Below are 17,868 nucleotides of genomic sequence, written 5' to 3' on the forward strand. Positions count from 1 at the left end.
CATTACACCTCTACAAAAAAATAAAAATGTATTAGCCAAAGTGTGGTAGCACGCGCTGTAGTCCCAGCTACTTGGCAGGCTGAGGCAGGAGAATTGCTTGAACCCGGGAGGTGGAGGTTGCAGTGAGCCTAGATTGCACCACTGCACTCCAGCCTGGGCAACAGAGGGAGACTGTGTCAAAAAGAGAGGAGAGGGGAGGGGAGGGAAGGGAAGAAATATTGCATGCCCATAATATATAACAACTTCTTGAGAATAAAACTTTCCCTTAGCGGTCTTCCTCCATAAACCCCAGAACAGCCATCTAATCATGAGTGAAACAACAGATGAATCCCAAAGGAGGGATTTCAATTACATTAGAAACAAGAAAAATCTGAGAAACTGGCAGGCCCAAAAGGAGCACACAATACCTAAATGCGTGGTGTCCTGAACACAATCCTGGAACAGAATACATACATTAAGTGTAAAAAGGACATCTGATTGTGGATGTTGATGAATTATAATGTACAATATTGATTCATTAATTGTGACAAATGTCCCATACTAATATAAGAATTAAATAAAAGGGAAACTGTGTGTTGGGTATAAATAAACTCACTGTATTTATTTCTAACTGTTCTGTAAACGCAAAACAATTCTAAAATAGATATTTTAAAGTACACCATTGAGTTTAGTAAGTAGAAGGTTATCAATATTGTGTCCCATGTATGCATCTCCCATATCTATCCTCTTCTTTTTTTTATCCTGGTGAAGGTTTTAAGTTTTCATTTTTCCATTCACAAATTGTTCAAGTTTTTTTCTCTAAATTTGCATTTGCAAATAATATCTTGTTCAGTGTTTCTTGTCTTCACAAGTAGATAATAATGTGTTTCTGTCTCTCTATACTGCTCATTAAAATTATGAGAAAACTTCAGAGAAATCCAGACTGACACATTGTACAAAATATGTGACCTGTTCTCACGAAGGTCAAGGTCAGCAAAATAAGTGAAGACTGAGCGCCTGTTACAGATTGGGCAGGACCTAATGTTGGAGGCAGGCTCTAAGATGGTGCACAGTGATCCTCATGACTTGGTGTATACAACCTGGTATTCTAATCCTTTCCTTGGGAATTTAGGGAGAACCTGAGACTTGCTTTGAGTCAAAAGTATACTACAATGTGATGGATGTCACTTGGATGATCATCTTACACAAGACTGTGATTTCTGTCTTGCTGCAAAACCTCTCCCGTGGTGGCTTTGATGGCACATTCTGCCATGAGGGAGAAGCCAGCATGGGAAGGAACTGAATGCAGCCTCAGTCCAACAGGCAGCAAGGAATTGATGCCCTTGGTTCAGTAGCTTTCCCTGGTGGTTGCGATTTACAGTTAGCACTAATCTGAGCCCTTTTCATTTAGGAGTGTATCACTTCAGAAGTAGAGTGACAACCTTGTATTAACAGAATAGTCCTAATTATTTCCTCCTTTTCTTGTATTTCTTTCTTTTGTCCCTTGTATCTTTATCTTTCATTTCACTTACATGTAAAAAGACTTGTGCATATATGTATATGTATATACATATGTGTATGTATACCTTATACTTATGCATATATAATCATATACATATGTTATTTTTATTTTAAACAAGCTGTTATGGCTGGGTGCGGTGGCTCATGCATGTAATCAAATCCCAGTACTTTGGGAGGCTGAGGCGGGTGGATCACAAGGTCAAGAGATCGAGACCATCCTGGCTAACATGGTGAAACCCCATCGCTACTAAAAATACAAAAAATTAGCTGGGTGTGGTGGTGGGCGCCTGTAGTCTCAGCCACTCGGGAGGCTGAAGCAGGAGAATGGCGTGAACCCAGGAGGCAGAGGTTGCAGTGAACTGAGATTGCACCACTGCACTCCAGCTTGGGCGACAGAGTGTGACTCTGTCCCAAAACAGAACAAAACAAACAAACAAACAACAAAAAAAGTGTTATATGTAAGATCAATTAAAAATATACAAAATAAAAGTTTTTATTACCTTGGGTAACCAATAAAATAGTGTAAAATAAATATGTCCTACATGCTAGGAAAGAAAAGAAGATGAAATCATATGAAATGCTGAATGAAAACCACCCAAGGAAGAAAATGAGTGGATGAGAAAAATAGAAACAAAGGCAGTGCAAGAACTAGAAGACAGTAACAAATACAGTGGATATGATTCCAACTATATCAATAACCACTTTGAATGTCAGGGTTCTTAAGGTACCAGTTATAAAACACAGAGTAGATGTAAAAACAGGGCCCAACTACATAAGAAAGCCAATTTAAATATAAAGACACACATGGATTAACAATGAAGAGATAAACATAACATACTCCACTAATCAAAGAAAATAAGTGTACAGATATTAATTTCCAACAGAGCAGACTTTAAAGCAAATAAAATGATGAAGAATAAAGACAGGCATAAGTAAAGGATAAAAGGGGTGATTCTCTAAGAAAATATAACTCTCCTCAATAGGTATAAGCCTAAAAATAGTGTGTTAAATTAGGTGATGGGGGAACGTGAAGAAGAAAGAGATGAGTCCACTATTATTGTTGGAGACATCAACCCTCTCTATCAAGAATCAACACATCCAGCAGGTAAAATACAAGCAAGGGCATATTATCACTCAACTATACAATCAGTCAACCCAATATAACTTATATCTTTAAACTACTAACTCCAACGATGTGAATAATATACATACTTCCTTAGCCCATAAGGATCCCTCTGCAAGACTGTCCATATTATAGGACTTAGAACACCACTTATTAAATTTAAAAGAATAGGAATCACACAAGGACTGCTCTCAGACCAAGAGAAAATTAATCTAGAAGTAAGTAACAGAAAGGTAACCGAAATATCCCCAAATACATGGAGATTAAACAACACACTTCGATACATAACATGGCCCAAAGAAGGTATCTCAAGATTTATTAAAAATATTTTGACCCAAATAGCAATGAAAAAAACTTAACAAAATTAATAGATGTAACAGAAGTAGAGTTTAAAGAAGATTCTATTGAAGACATAAGTTTGAAAGAAAGACTAAATTTCATCATCTAAGTTTCCAGCATAGGAAAGGAGAACGAGAGAAAATCAAATGGAAAATAAGCAGCAAAAAAGACATACTATTGCAAGGTAAGTAAAAACAAAGTAAAAGATGAAGCAACAATATTTTTTAAAAGAATACTGATAGCTTAATAGTTTCCAGAACATACAAGTATCCAAAATTAATAAAAACACAATAACCCTGACACAACGCTTGCTTGCAGACGTGACTCTCCCTTAAAATGAGCAGATGCTTTGAAACGTGATGAAATAAAGGCATACTAAGTGAAGTAATTTTATTTACTAAGTTTTAAATATATAAATGTAAACAATCCACCACTAAATATTCAGGTTGATAACAATTGCTATAAATATAAAAGGGGGCTGGGCACAGTGACTCACGCCTGTAATCCCAGCACTTACTTTGGGAGGCCAAGCGGGCAGATCACCTGAGGTCAAGAGTTTGAGACCAACCTGGCCAACATGGTGAAACCCCATCTCTACTAAAAACACAAAAATTAGCTGGGCGTGGTGGCAGGTGCCTGTAATCCCAGCTACTCAGGAGGCTGAGGTGGGAGAATCCTTTTAACCTGGAAGGTGGAGGTTGCAGTGAGCTGAGATTGTACCATTGCACTCCTGCCTGGGCAACAAGAGAGAAACTCCCATCTCAAAAAAAAAAAAAAAAAAAAAAACACACACACACACACATTCCCATATATACACATATATGGGAATAAATTCATGTATATCACATGTTACAATCTCAGAGACATGAGGACATCATGAAGTTTGTATGAGAATATTAAAGAACATGTAAGAGAACATGCAGAGACAGGCATGTGAACATGTGTAATGTCCAGGGAGAAAAGTTGCCCCTGGATCATTACCAGTCCCTCCATGGTCTGCCATTCCTGCTCCTGCCTCCTCACGTATTACTGATCCCAGTGTTCCTTCCAGTCCACTGTCCTCTTCTCTTGCCCTGGCCTGTGCCACAAACACACATTTTCCTCTTCCCTTTCCCTCCCCTGTCTGGTGGACTCATTGCACCTCACTCTCCAGCATCTCCTCCAGTGATCCTCCTCCTGGAAGCCCCCATTGTCCATCTCATCCCAGGTCTGATGCTTGTCCTCTGAGGTCCCAAGCGCAACTCTTCCACTTGCAGTTTAGTTTCTGTTAAGTTTTCTGAATCCCCACTAGGTTTAAATATTGGAAATTTTGGAAACATTATCTATGTCATTCCCCTGTGAGCCCCATACATGTAGTGGACAATAAATAACACAGAAGATTCTCCTTCATATTGAATTTCACCAATGGATTTAACGCCTCTCAAACACCTCTCAACTATAATCTTGTCTACTTCCCTAGAAACTCTATCTCTCAATTTGAAGTAGGTTTGAACATGAAGACGACCACGTTTCTTTTGCTCTCTTCTGTTCTCATGACAGGATGTGAGTCCTGAGTCCTCCCCCACCACTAAGCTTCTTCTCCAGCCTCCCCATCCTCAATCCACTCTAGAGACTCTCTCAGGGTCCCTGCTCCTCTTGGCTTATCCGTACTTCTTTGGTCCTTCTGGACAGTGTTTCCCTCTTAGTTTAAATAAAACATTCTTGTTCACCAAGATTTAGCTCTATTTATATGGCTCCTTTGGTGAATACTGCAAAATCTTTATTAGTTACCATATTTCACCAATTTTACTATGTGTTACTATGTGTGTGAGATTTTTTGTTTGTTTGTTGCTTTTCATCACTGTCACTGCTAGACTTGCGTGAGCCATGACATGATTCAACTTTTCAGCACATGGATGAATACATCCTGAAATTTTATATCGTCAGCTTCTCTTAAGATCACCATCATCAAAATTACCAGAATGGGTATCAATAAGAAAGGTGCAAATCCCACAATGGTACAGCCTCTTTTTTATGAAAAAGTGTGCCTTTCCCACATCTCTTCAGGTACACAGGGTGTTGTTAAGGTTTCTATAGCTCTGGGTAAAAAGCTAATTCAGAATAACCATAATCAGAATACCAAAATATGTGTGACTTAATTTATAATTTCAATATTACTTTCATTTTTATATGAATAAAACTTATAAATTCAAAATTCTAAAAGGACTTTTTCAGTTAGTATAAACAAGTCTTTTATGTGTATAATAGTTTGATGGAGATATTATTCTTTTAGATCCTTCTATGTCTTTGATTCATTGACATACAGTGAATGTTCCCAATGAGACACTACAGACATTATGTATTCACCAATCTGACTTTCCCTTTAGTGATACAAAGGCCAGCTCACTTGTCCATCTTTCTCTGTGAGTGTGACGCACATTGTTCCTTATTCAGCTTCATATGGGCAACGAGATCCATACAGGGTGGGGTACAGTAATGATAAGAGTAACTGCTGGAAGAATGAAACAAAATGTTGTGGAAAAATTTATTGGGATTAGATATGGTGTATCACATGTAAACATGGACACTTTATCTGGAATGATGGACTGCAAGACAGCGCACATCAAATAATGACATCTGAGAGATGCAAAACAATGATATGAGGGTTACTATTGCCTCAGGTTACTGCCTGGGGAGAACTTCCAGGCTATGGTGTGGCACAGACTCTAGAAAACACCCTGAGTGAGAAGATGGAACTGACAGACTGAGGAACAAAGTGGCTGAATTTCACGAAGCCATTCTCCACGTGCAGTGGTAAGAACAGGAGAGAGCACTCGTGCCTACACCCATGCAGGCTGGACTATGGTGCCATCAGTATTCCACTGGGACATGGTTCACAGGAACACAGGAGTGGTACAGAAACACAGAGCAAAGATACAAAGAGAAGTAATTTGAATGAACTTTACCTTCACCCTTTCATCTAATTCCCTACTGCAAAGAGACAAGGCTTTTCATGACTCAGTGGTCTTACAACAAGTCCAAGGATGAAGGGATGGCTATTGCTTAGAAACGAAGCAAATGACGTGTTAAGTAGATTCGATCACCCTATGTGGACACCAACCTGTCTTTCCTATGTTACCTGGTTAGTTGTTGCTGGTAAAATCACTGCACTATAAAACAATTAAAATATAGCTTTCTACTTACAAGAGTAGAGCATGTTCATCACCTAAAGTAGAAGAAACTAATAAATTTTCCCACCTCTATCAGTTTCCCTTAAAAATATCCAGGTTCTTTAACATTAGAAAAATATTTTTCTCTGCTTTTCACTATGTACATGCCACAGGCTATGTAGTATAGGGTTACTCTCCTTTTTTTTTTTTTTTTTTTTTTTTTTTTTTTTTTTTGAGACGGAGTCTCGCTGTGTCTCCCAGGCTGGAGTGCAGTGGCGTGATCTCGGCTCACTGCAAACTCCGCCTCCTGGGTTCACGCCATTCTCCCACCTCAGCCTCCCAAGTAGCTGAGACTACAGGCGCCCGCCACCACGCCCGGCTAGTTTTATTTTGTATTTTTAGTAGAGACGGGGTTTCACCATGTTAGCCAGGATAGTCTCGATCTCCTGACCTCATGATCCACCCGCCTTGGCCTCCCAAAGTGCTGGGATTACAGGCTTGAGCCACTGCGCCCGGCCTAGGGTTACTCTCTATATGCAGTGAAATTAAGTTAAATTGTAACTGAGTACCCCATTTTTCTAAAAATTATCTTTGTCTTTTTCTTCCCCTCTATGTTCACCTGTTATTTAGTTCCTTAAGAAATGCAAATATAACCTTTTCCTCTCCGTCCTTTCCACCAGGGAGACCACCAGCAAGCATTGCCAGCTTATCTAAGTATGTGTTTGCTTAGAAATTACCAAATGTTGAACCAGAACAGGCATGCTTCACATTGTTTCAAGACATCTGATTAACTAATCCACAACCCGATTCTGTCTTGAATGATGCTGGCTAGGCTAATATGATTACAGATAAGTCCTCTAGCAAGTCATGTAGACCCTGAACCTCCACATTCCTTCTGCATGCCCTGTATACCAAAATTTCTCCTTACAATCCTGCTTTCTGCCACGAAAACTGAAATGGCTCCTTGAGATATGAATCTAGCCCTTCCCCGTTGCTAAAATCTGGAATAAAGTCACTTTCTTTTTCCCAGCCTTCTGCTTATTATTTGATTTTACAAGTGGCCACTGCCGAACCTACATTCTGTAGCAAAATGGTACCAGACTATAACAGATGAGGGGCACTTCTTTTTTTTTTTTAAACCAGGATCTATAAATGAAATTTTCTGTTTATACTATTAAAGCCTATAGACCTTGACTGCGGCTATACCTAGCAGAACAAGTGCCCATCTATTAATATAGAACAAAAGTCCCCATACAATATCAGTGCTTTTGCTCTGTTGATTGCTCATGTCTCACACATCTTGAACAAACGTCTCCAATCTTTGCCTAAGTTTTGACTAAGACAACAAAAGTACAATCTAAAAAAATGCACAAGTATGAAAACCTTTTGAGACTATTAAGTTGGATGAAAATGATAATAAATAAAAGATTGAAATTCCTTTTTTATAAGCTAATGGCACAAAAATATTTTCTGATTACAGCACGTGATGTACACGTTTTCTAACTGGTATTTTTTATATCACTGAGAACTAAAAACGAGTTTAATCATCACTCATCAGAAATAAGAAAATAATTCATATCTAATAGAATGGGTGATCCGTGCAGAGAACTGTCACGTACACGTACATGGAGGTGAGGTGGAAGGAATTATGGAGTCCAGTCAATGTCTAAATCTTTTGTACAAGGAGAAAATGAAACAGCATCATGAAGTTCACACCTGCATAGTTAAGAAGAGGTTGCTCTTTGTGTTCAGATGTGAAGTCTAACTTTACTGCCACACAAATCAATACCTTGTTAACCTTTCACATGTACAGCAAACTAAGCCATAGAATAGAAAGTTTGACAGATCTTTTTAAGCATAAGATCTTTTTAATGTGGGACAATTTTGCTTTGTGGCTTACAGAATAGTTTCTGTCCTTCTTTTTAACCAGAGCTATTTAAGAGGAAAATTCTGGAAAATCATAAAGCAGAGAATATGCAACGTCTGTCGTTGCTAATAAAAGTGATATTAACATTCAATTTATGAAAGGGAAACAGGAGTAAAGATGAAAATAGTTGATATGGTTCATTGAAAAATAATTATAAATGCATTTTTAAAACAGAAAAATAAAGGCCTTAAACACACAATACAAAAATAAATATTTGGTTTTAGATGATGTTTATATGGCCAAAAAAAAAACACACCAGAATATTTATACACAAGCATTTAAGACATTTGCACAACAAATTAAATCAAAACAAAGGAGAAATAGCACAATATAAAATCTAAAGTCTTAAGGTGTCATTGGTAAGCAAGCAGAATCATTTTTGAACAAACTCAGCCTTTTTAAAAAGACTTGAATTCCCTACCTCACCCCACAGCCAAGGCTGGGAGCTGCTGTCCTTGTGCGTGCAGAGCCCCCAGAGAGGCTCTGAGCTCAGAGGCTCCCCTGTGAACCTGCCTTTGTTGGGCGTGGTCTGGAAGGGGACCCTGTTCACAGGATCATCTACAGCAGGGCAGGAGGCAGTCAGGGCTGCCTCTCCAGGTTTTCAACACCACTGGCTGTTGTCAAAGATATTAAATACATAAAGTGGGTAGTGGTGTTGGGAGATTGCCTAAGATCACAAGGACATTAGAGATTTAAGAGTCAATAGCAATGTTCCAAAGTTGTATATCCACAGCCTTATTCAAGGTACAGCTGAAAGTATTGGTGTAGGTGCAAGGCATGCAGGTCTGAACATTTTTCACCTCATTATAGAGCAGCTCAGTGGTTAAAACAACAGGCCCTGGGCCAGGCACAATGGATCACGCTTGCAATCCCTATGGTTTGGGAGACTAAGGAGGGTGGATTGCTTGAGGCCAGGAGTTCTAGATCAGCCTGGGCAACAAAGAGAGACCTTCTCTCTACCAAAAATAGTTAAAAATTAGCCGTGCAAGGTGGCTTGCACCTGTAGTCCCAGCTACTCAGGAGGTTGAGCGGGGAGATCTCTTGAGTTCAGCAGCTCAGAAAATGTGTTCTGTGTTTGTGCCACTGTACCCCAGTTGGCGTGACAAACAAAATTATCTCTTAAAAAAGAAAAAAATGAACAATCTCTAGAGAGAAAATTCTTGGGCTAAATAGACTCTCTTAATAATAAGAGTGTGGTATTTGCACAGATATATAATAAACAACCAATAACTTAAAAATGAAAACAGACATATGCATATATAAGCATATATTTAAGTTGATGCATGGGGGAAACATAGATTTTTATTAAAATGTTCCAGGTCTTGAATATCCACAGGGAGAAATTAATGTCTGACCTATGACCTGACATTACACACAAAATTATAGTTGGTTCACAGACAAAAATATAAAAATATTTATAGTATACAGAACACAATTCAGGAAAACCTGAAAAGCATTTACCATATAAGACAAAACTTATTCTACGTAGTTGATACGAGCAAAGACTCTGGGGCATATGGAATCAAACTCAAGGTTCCTTCAGGCCTCTCCTGTCGAGTTACCTCAGACTTGGAAATGGATCAGAGGAGCGAGAATCATGCTTACTTCCTGAGATGGCAGGTGGATTGCATGAAATGATAACATATAAAGCATGTAGTATATTACCAAGCCTACACTAACCCTGAAAAATAAATATTCTAATAAATTGTGACATGTATTGATTGCATCAGTTGTAATGTGTCACTATTTCCTATATCAGAATAAAAGAACAAAACCACTAACAATGAAACTAATACTTTTATCATGTGGAAATACATTGTATAATAATATCATCATTATATTACAATTATTGGGGTAAAAAAGCTGTTTTCAAGACATATACATGTGGATATTTTTCTTGTCTTTTGTCACTCCTATGATTACATGGGACGGAACATATGAGGAAAATACACCAACAAAGGTTTTCCTAAATTTTCGTTCATCCAGATCCAACTCTCCTGAATCACTCTTCATTTCATCTTGCTCATGATGTTCCCCATGTTATCATCATCTGTGCTAATCTGAAGCTTGGGTGATGCTGCATTTCCTGTGAGATTCCTATGTTGCTCCTGTGAGTTTATATTTTCAACCTTCTGAATCCTCCTATGCAAGATTTGATGTGGATGTTGATGATATCACCCAAAAATGTCGACAGGAGGTCTGCAGACCAAGGTCATATACAAGTAAACAAGGACAATCACATGATGACTGCCTTCTCGTCAATAGTGTTTCAACGCTATCAAATTTAAGATGCATCTGTGTTTGATAGATGTGAAAATGTGCACTCTACGATGAATGGAATAGACTGTTTTCTCTGTGACTGCTCATTTCTCAGTGTTAAATTATGGTGGCTCATTGGCTATATTCTTGTTTGTTATTGAGGAAATATGCTTAAATCTTATCACAAAAATTTATAAATGGCGTTTATATTCTAGCTACTTTTTAGACAAATTAGAGTTATTAGTGGAGTACTAAAATTCTTATGTCATATATGGAAATACAGTTCTATGAACCATGGTTTAAGAAATCCATTGAGGACAAAGATGAAAATTGCAAAGAGTTATCTGAAAAATTCATGGAATGGTGGCTCTCTAAAGACCTAGGAAAAGCTGTATTTTGAAACTTTAAACTATAATCTTAGAAATGTGAGCAATGCTTCCTGTAAACTTCATTAGAAAGTCCATTCTTTCAGCTGTAACATTTGTGTATCTTTTTCTTCATTCACATTTGTCCTTTTAATCACATGACTGGTGATTACAGAAATCACTTTATGATTAGTTACTGCAGAAGTGAATGCATAATGGTCTTGATAAGGTATTTTGATCTGTCCCCTTGCTACTCTGGTCAGCTCTACTTTGGGTACTTGGATATTGGAATCGGTTTTGGTGTCCCATCATGAATACACTGAGTGAAGAAAAAACTCATACAGTCATAGTTAAGGGGGTTGACTGAAATTTCACCTAGAGTTTTAGACTCCAGGAAGGTTGAATTTAAGTGAACACAAAGTCATGCCATCACATATATGAGACATTCCTTCCTTGAACTCAATCTTCTTATCAGGTTAGAGTGTGGAGACAGAGCACTGGGTTTGCCTCATGATGTGGTCTGAAAATTTGGTTTGCTTACAATAGCATCTTTTGTAGACTTGTAGTGTCCAGGCCAGCCTCTATAAAACTGTTGATTTAGGATACTGGGTGAAATCATAGCTTCCATGCAGTTTAAGTTTGTCTGGGGACTCAGTGTTCAGCACTTTGTCATCTGTGCCTGTGACATCATGCTATTCAAGATTTGTGGATGTCAACGGGAGTTCAATATGTAGTTCCATGGCCTTGGAGGCCTTTAGGCATGGTTCCTGAAAACAACTCTGCTGCTATTATGCCTCTTAATAGGAAGCTGTGTGGAGAATTAGTGGGCAGCCAGTACACACGCAGAGTCATCAGCCAGCCTGTTTCTGTCTCTCAGATCACTGCATGGGGGGCTGGAGATATGCTGTACACTGTTTTGATTTTTTTATTTTTTTTGCCTACTGAGATTTCTCTTCTTGTACACAACATGTATATATCACTCAGTGGCATTCACCTGCAAAAAAAACCTGTTGTAAAGATTTATTCCCAGGCCTCTGGAAGCAGGGACTGACCTAAACTAACTTATTAGAAATATTTGTTGTACTCTGCTTACCTGCTATTTTGATGGCTTTAGGGTTGGCCAAGAGAAATATAATTCCACCATGTGAGAATCAACAGAGTGCATGGTCCTGAACAATTCCTGATGGAGAATGTAGAGTGAAGAGAACTAAATTAGAACAGGTTTTCTGAAAGGTTTGAAAGTAAAGTCGTCTTTTGATAACTTGAAGAAGAAATCCCTGTACCAAGAAAACATGATCCTGAATGCAGACATATGATTTATGTTCCCTGTCACTGAAATTTCTTATTCTTCCCTTACATCATCTGGAAGTCATGTCTTCTGAAAAGGTTAGTGGGATCCTGAATATACTCTGCTAAATGGTGTCCTAAAATGGGGCTTTCTGGGATATGTGAAAAACAGGCATCTTTCTTTGAAGAAGTGGATGCTGACACTAATGACTGGGTAGTGGGGAAGGAGAAGGAGGATAAGAGTTCTTGGAGCTTGATGGTACCTTCCTGTAGCAGTGGTGCCTGGGTTTCGAATGCTGCCTACATAAGAAAAGCTAGTTTGCTATTCTCTCCCTAGATGCCCACTTGTATCTGGAGGCAAAAGTTTTTTGCTTATGTCTTTACTTGCTTACTTTTTTTAAAAAAATAATAATCTTAAAAACATATTTATTTTGAAATAACTGCAGATTTACACAAAGGCACATAGGTAAGTACAGACAGTTTGATATACCATTCAGCTAACTAGAATGCTAATATCTATTATAACCATAGCATATTCATGAAAACAGAATTTAACTGTTTTTCAAGACTCTTAAGTGATCTATAAACTTCCTTCATATTTTACCAGGTTTTCTAATAATGATATACTTACCTATTCTAGGATCTAATCCAGAATACCACCTTACAATTACTGTCAGGTATATTACTTACTACTTGGTGCATAACAAATTACTACATACCTTAGTGGCTCAAAACCACAAACATATTACTCACAGTTTCTCTGGGTCTTCGGTCCAGATGTAGGTGATAGCTCAGGCTGAGGCTCAGCTGGGGAAGGGTCTCCTTCCAAACTCACATGATTGTTCTTAGGATTCACTTCCCTGCCCTCATCAGGAACTCACTGGTGTGTTATTAAAATCACTTAAAATTAATACTAATTTATCAAAAATATTTCAAAACAATACAATAATAATAAATAAGTAGAAAATAGATCACTTACCATTGTATATTATGGATTAGTTTACCCTGATTGAACAACTAGACAAAGACATTTCAAATAAGGAAAATGAAGACCAATATGCCTTACAAATATAGAGACAAAAATCACCAGGGAAATATTATCAAATGAAATCAGCAACATGTAGAAAGTATTATACACCATGGCAAAGGGTATTTACCTCAGGAATGTAAATTTGGTTCAACATATGATACAATTAATGTCATACACTATATTAACAAAGAATAAAAACTATACAATCATCTCAAAGGTTAATATGAAAAGGTAATAACCCTCTCAGGAAAAACCCCAATTCTGTGACTCACCTGTCCTACAAAAATTAGGTGACAGTAAAGGTGTCAAACAAGCACTTGAAAATTCCCAGATTCAGTATTATAAAAACATGCAGCAAATTAGGCAGATAAGAGAACTTTCTTCATTTCAAAGAGCATCTGTGAAAAACTCACATATCATCATAAGTATCTGAAAGGTTCACTAATTTATTTGATATTAGAAACAAGTCAAATATTTCCACTGTTGACACTTGTTTGCAACATTGTACTGGAGAATGTAGACAGGGCAATTCATTTAGAAAAATAAATATAATGTTTCTAGGATGGAAAGGAAGTCAAACTCTGACTATTTGTAAATGACATGATCTTATGTATTAAAAGTCCAAAGGACTCTAATCAAATATGTTTAGAATTTAAAGATGAGTTCAAAAAAGTTTGCAGTATATAATGTTAATATAAAATATTTTAAATGTCTTGATACTAGCAATCTAAAAACAAAACTCAGAAAACCATTCCAATTGAGATGGCATCAAAAATACTTAGGAATAAGCTTATCAAATTAAGCGCAAAATATGTACACTAAAAACTATAGAATGCATATTGAACAAAATTAAAAGAAAATCTTTGAATGCTCATTGTTTAGAAGGGTTAATATTGTTAGCTAGGCGGTATTTTCCAAATGGATCTATAGAATTAATGCAACTTCTCTCAAAACCTCAGGTGGCATCACCTTCCCCTAAATTTAGAAGGTCATCCTAAAATTATATATAATATAGATCCTGAGCGGCCAAAATACTCTTGAGAAGGACAAAAAGGGTTTCCATAGTAGACATATACTTCCTGATTTCAAAACTTACTACAAAGTAATAGTAATCAAGATTTGTGGTACTAGTATAGGGATATAGGTATTGATCAATGGAGTAGAATACAATGCTCAAAAATGAATCCTTACATTTACGGTGAAATGCTTTTATAATGTGGCCAAATAAATTAGGTATGAAGCAAAATTTTATTGTCAAATGTTTCTGGGGCAAGTGCATCTCCACATGCAAGTTAGACTCTTGCTTCACACCAGAAACATAATTGACTCAAAATGATCATCCATCTAAATATAAGAGCTAAACCGGCCCCACCCATAAAAAGGAACATAGGAATACATCTTTGTGGTCTCTGGTTAAACAGTGTTTTAAGATATGACACTGAAAGCACAAAGGAAAGAAGAAAATATAGAAATATTAAACTTCATTAGAATTAAAACCTTTTACAATTTAAAGTCCACCAACAAATATAAACAGGCACCCAAAGAATGGCAGAAAACATCTGAAAATTGCAAATTTCATAGGTGATAATGGTCTATTATCCAGAATATGCAATGTCTTACAATTCAAAATTAAAAAGGCAAATATCCCAATCAAAAATGGCAAAATCTTAAATAGCCAATTCTCAAAAGAAAGCCATAGTCAGATCCAAAATCACATGAAAATATGCCCAATGTCCTCATTATGAGGTAGGAGACCGGAAGGACTTGTTTTCCGGTTTCACAACCTTGATGACCAAAACAAGATCTGCTCCAGACAGGATAAAGTGAAAAACTGGCAGAAGCCAGTACATCGCGGCAAATGTGATCCCTGGCAGTCTTCATTTGTCACTCACATAAGACACTCCTACCAACCACATAACTGTTCACAAATTCCATGGCCACAACTCAGACGTTACTGCCCCTTTCCATGCAGACAACCTAGAAGCCACTGTCCCTTTCCTGTCTCAATTTGCATTGACCTGCCCTTCAATTTGCATATAATTAAAAGTGGGTTTGAATGCATATAAATACAGTTGCCAAGAGGCCTATATGTTGCCAACTCTGAACACACTGCTTAAGAGTTAGCCCTGCTCTGCTAGGAGCAGTACCATTCAATAAAATATTGCAGTCTAACATCACCCACTTGCCCTTAAATTCTTTCCTGGACAAAGCTAATAACCCTCTCAGGATAAGCCCCAATTGTGTGACTCACCTGTCCTACAAAAATTAGGTGAAGGCAAATCTAAAAACCATGAGGTGTACTTCAAAAATCTAAAAAGCACATTGTGAAAAAATATAAGTTGGAAAGGTAAAATACTGTGAAAAGGCAAACTTGTTACCGACTAAATAAGGTTTTTAATTTGCATAATTTAGGTACACTCTTTGTGTTATGAAGTTCTTCAGGATTTGGAAAACATGATTATGTATTCACCATTACAGTATCAAGGAGAGTAATGCCACTGCCCAAAAGAAATCTTCGGTAGTTCACTGATTGCACCTTTCTCTCTCCCAAGCCCCTTGTAACCACCGAACTCTTTACATATCACTACACTTTTTCCTTTTCAAGAGAGTCATATAAATGGAATTACACAGTATTTTGAGCTTTTCAACTTGTATTTTCTTACACAGCAACATACCTTATTCAGGAAGTATGATTAAATTAACAACGTCAGCTTGCTCGCAGGGAGAGCGCTAGATTACAGACAAAGGAGAATGAGTGGATCCATTTAGATGGTGCCGGATTAGGTCACCTGGTGTTGGAAACATTAGTAGGAATTACAAAATTACCCAATTAGTCTGGAGCACAATTAAATACACAGACTGGAGCATACAGTAGTGACTGAACAAAAGAAAATGCCAAACAACAACAAAACCAACCAGCCACACAACATCAAACTTTCATTACGGAGGCATTTCACAATGATACAAGAGACAACTTAAAAACCTTCCACTAGCCAACACTGGAGCGGTGTGTGCAATAAAAAAAAAATACCGTCCAAGCACTGTGGCTCACGTCTGTAATCCCAGCACTTTGGGAGGCCAAGGAGGGTGGATCATCTGAGGCATGCAGTTTGAGACCAGCCTGGCCAACATGGTGAAACCCTGTCTCTTCTAAAAATACAAAACTTAGCCAGGTATAGCGTCTCATGCCTGTAATCCCAGCCGCTCGGGAGGCTGAGGCATGAGAATTGCTTGAACCCAAGGGGCAGAGGTTTCAATGAGCCGAGATCACGCCATTGCACTCCAGCCGGGGCAACAGAGCAAGGCTCTGTCTCAAAAAAACAAAACAAAACAAAACAAAATAGCACATATGCAGTGTAAAATAAACATCCATATTTAGATAATGATATAAACAAATGATGCATATATAAATGAATAAATTAATACACATAAAATAATTGGAAGAGAATAGACACATGTTTATGGTGAAAATTTAAAGAAATTTGTAGACATTCTGCCAATAATGAATGTGTACTCTTGTTGATAGTTTGCATTCTTAGTATGATATGATATGATGAGAATGGCACTTTTTGACCAGGCACGGTGACTCACGCCTGTAATCCCAGACCAGCCTGGCTACCACACTGAGACCCCATCTCTATAAAAAAAATAAATATCCCTTGAGCCCAGGAGTTTGACCCTGGCCTGGGCAACATGGTGAAACCTTGCATCTGTCAAAAAAACTAACAAACAACAACAACAACAACAAATTAGCCCAGAATGGTGGCACATACCTGTAGCCTCAGCCACCCTGGAGGCTGACAAGGGAGGATCCTTAAACCCAGAAGATGGAGGCTGTAGTGAGCCAAGCTCATGACACTGCACTCCAGCCTGGGTGAGAGAGTGAGACACTGTCTCAAAATTAAATAAATAAATAAAAATGACACTTTCCCTCTGTGATCTTCTTCCCCTAAACCCACAAATCCCATCTTATCATGAGAGAAACATCAGACGAATCCCACATTAGTAATATTAATGTCAGCAAAAATAAGGACACTCTGAGAAACTGTGACAGTCAGAGAATTGTAAGGAGACATGACATGTACCTGTGATGAGGTATCCTGGATGATATCCTGGAATAGAAACAGGACATTAAGTGAAAACTTAAAAAAAAATGAATAAAGTATGAAGAGGAGTTAATGATAGTGTTATAAAATTGATTGGTTGTGACAAATGTCCTACATTAATGTAAGAATTTAACAAAAATGGAAACTTCACGGGATATATGGAAATTCTATGTACTACATTTACAACTGTTCTGTAAACCTGAAACCATTCTTCAGTTTGTAAGGTTTCTTCATCTTTAAAGTCACTGCTGACCTTATAAAACAACATGAGCAATATTTTTGATGGCCCTTAGTGCATCTCCTTAGCTTCATCATCTTCCTTAATCACTGAAGGTAGCTATTACTGTGAATTATTTGCTATTCTGTAATTTGTGTTTATTGTATTTACCTCTATGTTTATATTTCTAATATCTATAACGTTTATTTTCTTGCCTTCAAACGTACATGCACGGGTTTAATGTATTTATGTCCCTAGTTTAATCATGAGAAATCATGAGAAATTCATATTGTGGGAAAACCTACAAAATATCTGACCTGCACTTTTCAAAAAAGTCAAGTTCACAAAAAATAAGCGAAGACTGAGAAATTTGCAGATTGGAGAATATCTGATGTGTCAGGTAGACCCTAAGATGGTGCCCAGTGAACCTTACCTGTAAGAAATACACTGCTTACGTTATTTCAAGTGCTTTAGTGAGTGACCTCCTCTGTGTCTCACTTGACCAACACACCTGAACTTAACATTTTTCCAATTCAGAGTTCTCCTAGAAAGTGGTTGTCTTGATA

At 37.6% G+C, this 17,868-nt stretch overlaps 1 long non-coding RNA gene across 1 annotated transcript in view; it reads right to left on the reverse strand.

The window, feature by feature from the left end:
• LOC144329819 (uncharacterized) overlaps window positions 1-17,099 on the reverse strand; it is a 61,826-nt gene extending 44,727 nt beyond the window's left edge. Inside the window, exons 1-5 of the long non-coding RNA XR_013395457.1 lie at window positions 17,065-17,099; window positions 16,753-16,849; window positions 15,655-15,768; window positions 12,703-12,829; window positions 11,756-11,842 (exon numbers count right to left, since the gene is read on the reverse strand). This is a non-coding gene — a long non-coding RNA (uncharacterized LOC144329819). The remainder of the gene's footprint in view (window positions 1-11,755; window positions 11,843-12,702; window positions 12,830-15,654; window positions 15,769-16,752; window positions 16,850-17,064) is intronic.
• Window positions 17,100-17,868: the final 769 nt, after the last annotated feature.

This window comes from Macaca mulatta, chromosome 7, assembly GCF_049350105.2.
Source record: "Macaca mulatta isolate MMU2019108-1 chromosome 7, T2T-MMU8v2.0, whole genome shotgun sequence".
Classification (NCBI taxonomy): Eukaryota; Metazoa; Chordata; class Mammalia; order Primates; family Cercopithecidae; genus Macaca; species Macaca mulatta.